The sequence below is a fragment of the Pan troglodytes genome, chromosome 11 (genome assembly GCF_028858775.2).
Source record: "Pan troglodytes isolate AG18354 chromosome 11, NHGRI_mPanTro3-v2.0_pri, whole genome shotgun sequence".
Taxonomy (NCBI): Eukaryota; Metazoa; Chordata; class Mammalia; order Primates; family Hominidae; genus Pan; species Pan troglodytes.
In genome coordinates, this window is record NC_072409.2 from 37,381,651 (window position 1) to 37,393,526 (window position 11,876).

Genomic DNA, 11,876 nt, shown 5'->3' on the forward strand with positions numbered 1-11,876 from the left:
ATTTTCCCACCTCTTGCTATGTTCTGAATTCTACAGTTCATGGATCAGCAGTGACTAAAGATGATATTCTGAAAAGTTTTCAAATTATTAGCATATTGAGTCATATTTTCAACTTCTGGTTTAAGTCTCTATTTTTTTTTTTTTAGGAGGCAATATGGTTTGGCTGTGTCCCCACAAAAATCTCTTCTTGAATTGTAATTCCCACAATTCCCATGTGTCATGGGAGGAGCCCGGTGGGAGGTGACTAAATTATGGGGTGGATTTTTCCTGTGCTGTTCTCACGATAGTTAATGAGTCTCACGAGATCTGATGGTTTTAAAAAAACAGGAGTTTCCCTGTATAAGCTCTCTTTTCCTGCCACCATCCACGTAAGATGTGACTTGCTCCTCCTTGCCTTCTGCCATGATTGTGAGGCTTCCCCAGCCACGTGGAACTGTGAGTTCTCCATTAAACCTCTTTCCTTTGTAAATTGCTCAGTCTCAGGTATGTCTTTATCAGCAGTGTGAAAATGGACTAATACAGAAGGTAAGAGTGTTATTCAGTATTTTAAAGCTTGACATCTAAATGGTTCTAAGCACTATGTCAAGTGATATAGCCCTTATAGCTGTATATCATGGGTATATCAAAAATAATGAATGATAATGGCAGCTACAGTTTCATTGGTCATGTTGTGGACTCTGTGTTCAGGCAAGTAATTTATTTATCTCATAAAAACATCACTGTGGGAGGGGTACTTTTATTATCTCCATATCACAGATAAAAGATCTGAGACTTCATAAGAGTAAGGAATTGGCATAACATCACAAAGCTAGTGGATGGCAGAGCTCAGCCTAGAACCTAGCTCCATCTGACGCTCTAGTCCAAGCTCTTAACCACCACATGATCCTGCTTTCAGAGCAGGGAAGGATAATTAGAGTATTTAAGAATCAGAGTTCTATTTATGCTACTATCATGGAGAAAAATCATTGGTTAGTACAACAAAGACTTCATGACTTGATTAAAATTAGCAGGTAAAATTAATTTATCTTGGAATTCATTCCTTAAGGTTCAAGATGGCAAGAAGCTAAACTGAAAAATAAATCTCTACCAATATGTTTACAGATGAACACTCTCCCTAGGTAACATGGGCACCACCTGATTTCAATATTACAGCTGATTGTTGTCTAACTTCAAAGTGTTATTCTGTTGTGAGAATATCAGGCCATGGAGGAGGAGAAGATAGAGTGCAGTGAGGGGTTATATGGGCAGGGATGGGCGGGAGGATGGGCACGCAATCTCTGCAGCCATTTGTGGGTTAACAGCAGTTACATAAGGCATGAATTTCAATGCGCCAGAAATCTGTTGCTCAAGCTAGTATTTGTGGAGTTCCCTTGCTCCCTCTTCTTGATGTGGGGGTTGATTTGCAGTCAAGTGTAATGAAATCAGCACTGGTTTAACAGGCTGGAAACTGCCTGTTATCCCAGCCTCTTCAATCACCAGTTGTGGAACCCTGGACAAATCACTTAACCTTGATGGACCTTAACTTTCTTATCTAGAAAAATTAGACAATTTAAAAATTAGATTAGCCCTTCAAGCAATTCTGTGAATCAAGGAGAATTTACAGCTTTTGCCATTTATTAAGTCCTCTCGTTATTTTTTTCTCTTGCTAGAATGTGAATGTTTCCAAAGTACATCGTACAGTAGGTAGCTCTTCAAATGAGCTCAGAAAAAATATTTGTTCAATGACTGAATATACATGAGGACTGATGGCCAAAGGACCCTAAGATATATCAACTGAGCTCTATTTTAAGATGGAAAGCAACAGTCATCCTTTTCATATAAGAGTAATATTTACCAAATATTTATTAATGAAAAGAAATTGCTTCTATTTGAAATTATAGCTAAAAGTAAATAGTAAAATAATATGTAAAGTTAATCCTACCTTTATAAAAATAATAAATGTAAATGTTAATGGACCAAAAAAGTTGAAGAAATATACACCAAACAACTGATAGTCGTTTTCTGGGAAAGAGGTTACAGCAGAAATATGAGTGATATTTACTTTCTACACTAAGCACCTCATTATATCTACATTTTGTATTTTATCATAGTACACATATAATTGGCTTAATTCATTTTTAATTGCTAAAATACATTGTTTCAAACTAGCCTGGCCAGGAACTGTCTGTGTCACCTATTACATGTCAATCCATGCAAAAAAAAAAAAAAAAAACTAGACCCAAAAGACTGTCTCAAACCTAGAGATATTCCCTTGCTTTTACAGCAGAAAAAAAAAAATACAGACAGATAACGTTTTTTCCAGTTAATACAAGTGTGAATGAAAAGGTCTTTCTATTTTTTAGTTCCTGTGACCCCCAGGAGGGAAGGCTGTGGGCTGATTATTAGAGCATTTGAGTGTGTGGGTTGCCTGGAAGCGATAGCTAGCAAAGGCTGGGAGATGGGAAAATGATAAAGCATGCTTGGCTTACAGAGCTGCTGAGCCGAACAGCAGTGCTCTCACCCAGATATTATTCTTGTTAATTGTATCTGATTCCACTTGATTATGTATTTCATTGAATCTAAATGTTAGTGGGGGAGGTCCATGCTACTCATCAGAAACCTCAATAAAAAGGGCACCCCAGAACCCCTTGACAGAGAGCCATGCAAACACATTACCCTTCATTGTGACAGATTTGCTCCAGTAAATATGATCACTTTTTCTTCACCCTGTGTCTGTAAGCATTTCTAGAACACTTGATGCCATAATAACCAGAGAAAAAGCCCTTTCTAACATAATGGAGGCAATATACAATATGGACTATCATGTCATGTAAAAATTTATAACATTCACACAAGCAGGGGATTTATTTCTTATGTGTATGCAGTTCTTCTCCCTGTTGTTATTGATGAATGGAAAAAGATAAATGTACCGTATAATGAGGAAATAACAGCACGATGTGGAGCTGACTGCTGACTTCCCATCCAGTTAACATGGACAAGCTGCTGAAGCTCTCATCTAAGGCTTCATGGCATCATGGGTGGCAAGAAGGTTATGGGGTGATCTGAAACTCTACACCTTTGAGAATCAGAAGGATTAAATAAGATAAGCATAGATTTTGGACTCAGATCAGGTTTTCAGTCCAGCGGTAGCTTTGAGAGCTTAGGTAAGCTCTTAATTCAGTTTTCTGAGACTTGGTTTACTCAGCTGTCAAATGGGGATACTGATACCTATTTTCCAGTGTGTTGTAGAGGTTAATAATCCATAGTAGTAGCTCGTATGGTACATAGGAGGCCTACTGAAAATGTCTTTCATCTATTTCTTTTTATCCTTTCCATTCATGCTTCTTTCCTTTCTTCTTCTTCTTCTTTTTTTTTTTTTTTTTGCCAGAAATAGCCAAGCTTTGTCATTCTACCTTCCAAGCTTGGCCATTCTACCTTCTGACCTCAAATCTTCAAAACAGGCCAGCAGTGCCATAAGCCAAGACCAGCCAAATTTATAAATGGAATAGTTTTCTTCTCTTTTCTATCTTGGGTCTTGGGTCTTCAAAACACTTAAAAATATGGAAGTATAGTTATAACTACATGTAAATTTACAAATTAAGGACTAGTCTAGATGATCTTTACATTTTCCTCTAGCCCTAAGACAAAGAGATAAATAGAGAGATGGCAGGCAGATAGAGCTTTTATTCTTATCCTTTTGGCTTTGCTTTTACAATGTGAATATAACGTTTATTGACCAGAAGATTAGCCAGGTCATGAAATGCTTATTAGCAGTTCATACCACCATGATGAATGGTGTTTCAATATTTTCAATCAGGGCCCTTGCCATATACACTGTTCCTGCATTTTTACACCAGTATAGGAAAGCTAGGATGTATCCTTTGTGGAAAGAGCAGGGCTGGGACTAGGGTCAGATGAGTGAGGCACCTGCATTGGGCACAAAATTTAAGACATTCCAAAAAACTCAGTAATCAAGGTAAACAATATTTTAATGCAACATTTAAAAAAATCGTAATGCAACATTCCATGATGAACACACACAGTATCAAAATTTTAAATAAAGTCAGGAACCAATCCTGCGTTTGCTTCTCTCACCCCACCCTCACCCCAGCCCTGGGCAGAATCTGGGTCTGAAATTACAATATGAGAATTCTGGCCTCCATTCTGATATCACTTAACTACAGTAAGCAAAAGCCTCAGGTAAGTTGCTGCAGTTCCTTAGTTCTCAGTTTCCTTGTGTCATTTCACTTGAAAGTCTGACTAGGTAACTTCTAACGGATCTTTGAACTTGGGACAATTCTATGATTTTCTATAATATGAAGTTGCTTTATTTGAAGTGTCATCAATGACTCAAAATGAGAAGTTCGTTCAGTAATTGATTCAGTTATTCAATCAAAAACGTTTACTGAACACCTATATATGCCAAGCACTATGTTAGGCACAAAAAAATACAGAGTTGGGGACTACTGAAACACATAGAAAGAGAAGCCAACCTTAGAGTTAAGAGGTCAGGACAACTTCCCTAGAAAGAGACTCTAACCTAAAAACCCAAAGGAGTTAGGGGAAGACAAGGACAGAATTCCAGAAAGAGGGAACAGCATGGCGAAAGGCCTGAAGGTAAAAAGAAAAATCTCATGGGGGTAACTGTAAGAAGTTTAGTTTGGATGAAACATTAATAGGATGGATGGGGGGTAAAAAGTCTTTGATTATAGCACAGTAATAGAAGTATTTGCCAGAGTATAATGCAAAGACACAGAGTTATGAGTCAAACCTGGGTTGCAGTTCCTGCCCTGCTGCCAAATAGCTAGATGACAGAGTTTCCGCATCCACTGGGATTCTATTTTAGAACACATGACAAATTTTTCCATGAAGGGAGGCATTTAATTTCCTACGGAATGTTGTAAATCTCACATTTGAGATATTTACAGTTTATGTCCCTCAGTACCAAAGAGGTGCTGTAATTAGTACAAGTAGTCGTTTCCCTAAAACAATCTGCTAAACAGCTAAGTCCCTGTTGTCTGATGCCTATGAGCCTGAAGGTGCAAAGACTAGGCTAAACGCAAGCAAACTTTCATCTTCCCCAGACAGGTGTGAGAAGTGGGCAACTAGGCAAGTGTTATTGGCAGGTACTTCCAGCACATGTCTACTCTACCTAGGCTTATGACAGCCGAGCTGGTCTGCACCTGCCATATTTGTGTCTGCTGATTTAATTTCTGCACTTAGGAAGACAGGATTCAAGCCAACTATTTATAACCAACCCCCCCGCCCCCAAATTTTTTAATGAATGCAAAAGCACACCATCTCTTGAGTCCTGAGCATAAAGTTAAAGCTTTATGTTTTTAACCTCACTGCTATCACACTTAATACTCTCCATTTATTAGGTACTTACTCTGTCCGACCTTTACAACAAACTCAGTTAATCCTCACAAACCTCTGCAATGGGCTCCATCTTAAAAGCAGGAGTAATTGAAAGCACAGAGAAGTAAACCGTGTGCCCAAAGTCGCACAGTTAATAAGTGGCAGAGCCAGAATTAAGAATTCATTTAATTTAGAATTCTGAATTAATTCAGAATTAATTCAGGTTAACAGCCTAATTCTAGAGCCTGTGCTCTTAACCGCTGTGCTACATAAACAAGTCAGGCTCATCAGCCTGCATACCCAAGTGGTACCATTGAGGTATGGCACTCAGAGGCTCCTTAAGTTTCCAGGACATTTAAGGATCTGAATTCTCTGAGTTTTAGAGGACTCATTTCAGTCATGTAGTTGTGGGGAAGAAGAGCATCTGCTGTATCTGTCCTCAAATATATCTTTGCATGCTCTTGGAGAAAGGCATCCTTTCTCCTCTCTCTCTCCTCTCCTGTTCTCATTTCCCAAACCCTTTGTTCTTAGACACTAGCTGGTTCCATCTGCTCCCTTTTGATAAAAAATGCACTTGAGACTCACTGTACCTTCTCACTGTACCTACAGCCCCATAACTCTTTCCCCTGCTAGACTTCATAAGTGACTGATAGTTACGCATTGCACGTTTTTTTTTCCTCCCATTCCCCACTGAACTCTGAAATGGTTTCTGAGCACACTGCTATACTAAAATTGCTTTCCTAATGGTCACCAGAAAACTCTTTTTCATTGTCCTTTTTCAGTTCCCTACTTTCAACCTTTTCAAACTCCCCTCACTTAAAATCATCCTGGTAATTTATACATTTGATGAAAGGAAATTGCTTGTACAATTATGAAAATGGGCTTTGAGACCTGACTCTGATACTTTGTAACTTGGTAGCTATGGACAAGCTACTGGGACCTCTCTGTTTCAGCTGCTTCAGCTGTAAAGTGGGAATAGGAGTCATAGGTGTTGTCAAGATTAAATAGGATTCCATGTGGAGGCATTTAAACAAGTCCTGGCACAGTTGGGACTGTTTCTGTGAAGTCTGAGCACTCCTCATGGTTCCCTGAGGCTTTTGCTTTCATGCCAGTTCTTTTCCTTCTTGTCTGAGTATTCACTTCCTATGCTCTTTCCTGGGGCTTATTTCTCTCCTTAATCCCTATATTTTGCTAAATGCTGAAATTTAGTCTTTGGCTGTATGGTGTCCTTCTCTTCCCATCTTCTTCCCTAATAAAAATAATACTTGGCATTTACTATGAAATCACTAGATGCTGGGATCTCTACTAATGCTTTCCAAGATGTTCTGGTGTCGCCCCAAAATCAATTTCTGCAAAACAGCATTAAGCCTTTTACTTTCCTGAGCTAACCTCCTTCCCCATCCCTCTGTCACCATCAATCCAGCTACCGACGGTCAAACCCGAAGTGCTATCTTGGATTTGCCTTCTGTTGCACTCCCTGTAGTCAATTTGAAAACAAACTCTGACTATGTTTTTCCCCCATTCTGGCATCTCTTAGTGGCATTTTCAGATTGAAATTCAACATGTTTGGGCTTGGTTCAGTAAGGGACCTAGTTCCTGGGTCTGCAGTGTTGATGGCTGGAACACAGATGATCTGGCCCTCATTCCAGGATGCCAAGATGCAATGAGCTCTTTAAATGAGGTCCTTATGAACTCTCTGGTGCAGATTATTTTTAAAGTTTTCACAATGTATATTAAATCAGGAAATTCTGACAAGAAAGGGGGAAAAGGGAATTTATACACACTGCCATCCTACTATGTATCAGCAACTGTGCTAAATGCTGTTGCTTCCAAGATGCAGTGATGAGCTCATTTTTTAAACATAAAAAAAGAGTCATGATGCTATTTCCTAGTGGCACTTCAGGGTACAGTTCTTCTTCATAGGGGCAGCTGAGAAAATGTGTTTTTTTGTTTTGATTTGTGGCCTCCTTGGCATATTTTAACACTGACCTCCAAGTCAGTTGATCACGTTGGAGAAATGGAAGTCATGATTTATCTTCTACTATTCTAATGCAGGAATCATCACCTCATGGCTGGATTTCTCATTCATTTATTTAATGATTCATTCAACAAATATTTATTGGGTCCCTACTCCATACCAGGCCTGTGCTAAATGCTGGTGATGCCACTGTGAATGCCTTACTCTCACAATGCGAAAAAGGCAGGTACACAAGTGAATGCCAGGAAAGAAGAGGGTGATATAGGAGCACACAGAAGAAGGAAGGCCCTTCTTATATTAGCAGGCTTTATTTCACTTGTCTTTCAGATACATCTCCTCTTGTCCACCCCTACTGCCACCACCCTCGTCATTTAACACCTACGTTTCCACAATAAGTTCCCTGCCTCCAGTCTCAACACCTCCAAGTCATCCTCCACACTGTGGTCACAGTCATCATTCTCTAATGCAAATCTGATCATGTCTCAAACTTTCTCAACTTTCAAACAAACACCCCTAGCCTTCCCCATAAAATTGAAGTACTTATGCTTGGATAGTTCCATTCACACTTGATTGCTGCTTATGTCTCTTGCTTGATGTTGTGCCACTGCAAAAAGCTAAGAACCCGTATCTGTCGCTACAGCCACACAGAACTACTTCCAGGCCTTTCAGAGATATTTCTGCCTGGAAAGCCCTTCTTTCCTCCTTGTCCTTGTTCAAGACTCAGCTAATGTCAAGCTCTCTGAGAAACCTTCTTGATCTTCTTACTCTCCTTGAGTTGGATGCCCTCCCTTTGTGCTTCCATGGCATTCTGAGCATATCTGTAAAAAACTCACTCTATAGCATTACTTGTTAATTGGTGTCACCCAGATGCTGTTCACCCTCAATGGCTCTAACCACATGAGATGGCTTATTGCCACCCTAATTTATCAGACACTCTCAAGTATTTCCTCTGCCTGGAATGTCCTTTCTATCCTTTCCTCCCTGGTAAAAGACTATTCATTTTTCTCAAAGATCACCTGCTCAAATCCTCCAGGGAAAGGAAAAAATCACTTTCATGCCTGTACTATTGGCACATGGTTTAACCTACAATTACAGCAGTTAATCAGATTGCATCATAGTTAAATACCTGTTACCTTGATGATTGGGACCATTTTTTACTTTCTTATCTTTTTTTTCCCCAGCCTCCAGCATGTAACAAGTACTTATACATGTTTTCTGAATGGTGAGAAAATCCAGGAGGAGGGGATGAAGTGTACAGCATACACGTTAAGAGCTCATAGTACAATACAGAACCATCCTGCTTTCTATTTCATGTGTGTTCATCTTGTATTTACAACTAGAACATAAACACTTTGAGGGACAGAACTATGTTACATATTTTATATGACTTCCAATGCTAAATACAGGATAGGTGGTCAATAAATCCTTGTAAATAGAATCTAGTATAATAAAAATAAACTGATCTTGCAGATGAAGTAAGAGGAAATATATAGTAACAAAGCAAATAAAGAGCTCTAGTGAAAGCAAAAAATATTCTTGATCTTTTCTTGCCAAGGTTTTCAAAGAAAATGATGAGAGTGTTCACCATGGGATAAAAAGGACATATGCTGACAATTATAGTTAAATCCCCTGTATGCGAATTTCACTTGAAAATATTCCTGGAAAGGTCTTTACTTCCCTAGTTATTTGAAAATAAAACACTCAGATTTCTATCTTACTGAATACCTTTAAAATCATAAAAGTGAAACTATTTTAATAATAAGCATCCCTTTCCCAATTCCCCCCCACCCCCCGCTTCTTTTTTTCCTTTCTTAAAAAAGCTTTTCACCTTTGGCTATGCTTACTTATGAGTGAAGATCACTTTCATAAGTCATTTCTCAATTAATCTCACAAATATCATGCTTTCTCCCACTTCAAAGAAGTCACAAAATGTTTAAGATAAAAAGGTCCCCATCCCAAGCAGCAGAGAGACTCCCCAACCTGTCATCTCAAAGTGAAGAGAAGCCCTCACCCCCACCCGTGAGGAGCAGCAGGCGTAAGTACTGGATCTGAGCTTCCGGAGTTTACTTCTGTCAGCATCAGCTTGGCTTCCAGATTCCCCATACACTTTTCCTAAAAATACAAGGCTCCTGACGTGCACAAGAGCCAAAAATGTACCTGTCTGCCCAACCCGCCTTTCAGGTACAACCAACACGTCAAGATGGAGAAACTTCCACACGAGGCACTTTCTAGACCTAAACAACTAACTTGTAAGTATGCTAAACGTTATCCCAGAAATAGTGAAGTCTTTTACACTCCAGATGTGACATTCTAGACACCTCAAAACTAGCGTCCCACCAGAAGAATAGGAGCTGCCAACCATACAAGCAGAAGGGGCATAGAAATTCAGTGAAGGCTGTAGTGTACGTCCCCTCCAGTCAACCTCTTCCGGCCTTCATTAACCTCTAGTCACACCTCTCCTAAGTGACCATTATTTGTCCCTCTTCTATCTCCCTTTGTCCCAGTCCTGGACTCCTCACAGGCTGACCCAGTCTCTGCTGTTTCAAAAGGCCATTCGATTTGACGCTTTTCCCGGGTGCAGCGGGTGCACTGCACTCTGAGATCCCGCCCCAGTAGTAGAAAGGATTTTAGGAAATCCTTTTCTCAGGACCTTTTCCGTTGGGCCGAAGAGATATTCAGAACCGTGCCTGTCCACCAACTAGATAGCAGACACCACAGAATCTCTCCCAGGAAAGAGGTTGAAAGGAAAAAAACCCGACATCCCCACAAAGAAAAATAATAACCCAGAATCCTCCACATATTCCACACGTGCGTGTCATAAAACCCTTGGGAAATGGGTTGGGAGAGGATAAAGCCCCGTCTTCCCACTGCCGCCGCCGCAGCAGCAGCCCCTGTTCAGCTCCCAGCGCTGCCGCGGTGGTGTGCGTGAAGACAGCACCTTCCCTGGGGAGGAGAGATCCTAGCGTCCTCCGTTCTAGGAGGTGATTATGGCAAGCCTGTCAGTAACTCATCATTTATCCCCGCACTGACCCAAGCCTCACCCCGGCGCCTTTGGCACCGGAGCTCGATGAGAAAGCCGAAGGCCGCCCCTCCAATTTTCCAGGTGACACACACACCCCACTATGCGCCTAGGACGCAGAGGGGTGGAAGGGAAGGATGACAGGTGCCCATGCCTGAGGGAAAATCAATGGCAACCCTTACAGCTTGGGGTGAGAAATCTCAACCCCCGCCCGGGTGGGAGGACTTGGCATCAGCTACCTGCAGGGCGCCTCCGCCTGCACACCCACCCAGCGCGTGCAGGCTCGCGTTGCAGCCCGGAATGCAGTCAGGAGGGTGGAACGGGACGGAGGGAGCCTCCACGCCCCCTTTGTCTCCACGTTTCCCAGATGACATGGAAGGAAAGTTTATGAGCAGGGAGGTGGTAGCTTTCTGCTGGGTCAATCTGACACCTCGCAGGAGGCGACCCTCCCTGGGTTCGTCCTCTCCTCTGCACAGCCCCAGCGCCGCCTTCATCTGCACCTCGACACCCACAAGCAAGGCATGGGACACCTGCGCCGCCGGGTCCGGCCAGGAGCTTGCCCCGCGCTGCCCTACTGCCCCGGTGCAGAGACTTCCCCAGCGGCCCGGCTGCGGGCGCCGCACTCACCTCCCGCAGCGGAGCGTCCTCCAGTGCGCCCTACTGGGCCGTCCGGCTCCCGGGAGCGAGGTACATTCAGGCGGCGGTCCGAGACACGCTCTCCAGGCGCTGCTGCATTCCGCTTGCGTGGGAGAGCAAGCCGGCGAGCGAGCGGCGCGGGCGTGTACGAGTGTGTGTGCGAGTGTGTGCGCGAGTGTGTGTATGTGTGTGTCCGTGTTTGTGCGCGCGCCCGTGGGGCGGAGGTGCGCGGGATCACAGATGCCGCTGGGCGCCCATCCCGCGCTCTGCTTCCTCCGCTGCCTCCTCCTGGCGCTGCAGCTTGCACAGGGTCCAGGTTTCAGGATCTCCTGTTTGTTTAATGAAAGGAAAGAGCAAAAGGCTGGCGCGGAGGGGGCGGAGGAGGGGAGAGGCGGGGAGGGTGCCGGGCTGCGCATGCTCAAGAGAGACTCAGCTCTGGCTCCAGAGCCCAGACAGAGCAGAGAGAGTGAGCTCGGGGTAGAGGCAAGCCAGCCAGATTGCGTCCAGCGGCAGTCGCTCCGCGGGGTTCCCAGCAGGCAGCGGGGAAACCCCGCCGCAAAGGTGCGCCCTGCGCGGGGACTCCGCGGCGCATGCAGAGCTGGAAGCCAGTGGTGGGATCCCCACCCATCCTTGGAGACCGCTTCTGCCTCGAGTCCTCGGTAACGTGGGGCTGTCCTCTCCCGGTGTGGTTTTAGCGCTGGCGCGGGCGTTCCTGTGGGCCATTCTCTTGCTTCTACCCTGCGGGCAACCGAGATGCGTCTCCCCAGAGGTCCAGGAGGAACCACAGGCTGCAGGTCGCCCCGAACTAAAATGAGTTTCCTGGTGTGTGCTTCTTTCTTCCCCTCCCAACTTCCACTCCTTTAAGAGCAAGAAAAGGCAACGTCCAGTCGGGTCCCACAACAGCTT

The 11,876-nt window shown here is 43.3% G+C and overlaps 1 protein-coding gene across 1 annotated transcript in view; it reads right to left on the minus strand.

Moving 5' to 3' along the window:
- The window catches only part of PLPPR1 (phospholipid phosphatase related 1), a 294,221-nt gene extending 282,888 nt beyond the window's left edge, over nt 1–11,333 (minus strand). The window contains exon 1 of the mRNA XM_001135665.5: nt 10,962–11,333. The gene's annotated coding sequence lies outside the window, so the exon portion shown is untranslated. The remainder of the gene's footprint in view (nt 1–10,961) is intronic.
- Nucleotides 11,334–11,876: the final 543 nt, after the last annotated feature.